Raw genomic sequence first — 794 nt, forward strand, 5'->3', positions numbered from 1 at the left:
GACACGGGGCTGAGCGGGTTCAAATCGGCTGTATGCACTTTGGACATTATCAAATAAGCATAATACCAGTATAAGTTTCTCATAAAATGACAACACGACTTTCGTCGTCTAAACTTGGATGACATGGGCGATGACCCAAAATCGCTTTGCCGCCAGACAAAGCCCGTGCAGTGACGGGGTCTTCTCCCTTGATTATGGTGCGTGGCGCGTGGCGACATATAGGTTGGTGGTCGGCAGTGTGGCTAGTGGCGTTACGCCGACGTGTATGCGCATGGATGCCGATGCTGCGGCCCTAGGGTGAGCTTCCTGGCACAACTTCGCGAGCGGGGGCGGCAACTTGGGTGCTGGTCCAGGTGGCGCTCTTTGGGGCGTGTTTGGTTACATTGCCGATTTAGCCTGGCCCGACGAGCCTGGATCTATTGAGCCGGTTTGAGGGGATGCATGCCAAAAAACCCAGATGCACATAGTTTGGTTGCCTGCATGCCCCTAGTTGCATGAGACAACCATTTCTGACCCGGCGTTTGGTTGCCTGCATTGCATTAGACACACATATGGCATGGTGTTTGGTTGCAACCTGCATAAGGTGTTGTCACCACTTTTAACTAGTGGTGACCTTACCACACATAATCTGAACATAGTGCGAGCTAGTTAAACAAATGACAATTCATCCTAACTACTATCAAATGACAGTTTAAATTATTAAGAGCCATTGGCTAAATAGGAGATAGTTCATCGGTGTTGCTGCTTCATCTTCCTCTTCTGCTTCTACTGCTGCTTCTTCTTCCTCCTCTTCT

The sequence above is a fragment of the Triticum aestivum genome, chromosome 6B, assembly GCF_018294505.1.
Source record: "Triticum aestivum cultivar Chinese Spring chromosome 6B, IWGSC CS RefSeq v2.1, whole genome shotgun sequence".
NCBI classification, from domain to species: Eukaryota; Viridiplantae; Streptophyta; class Magnoliopsida; order Poales; family Poaceae; genus Triticum; species Triticum aestivum.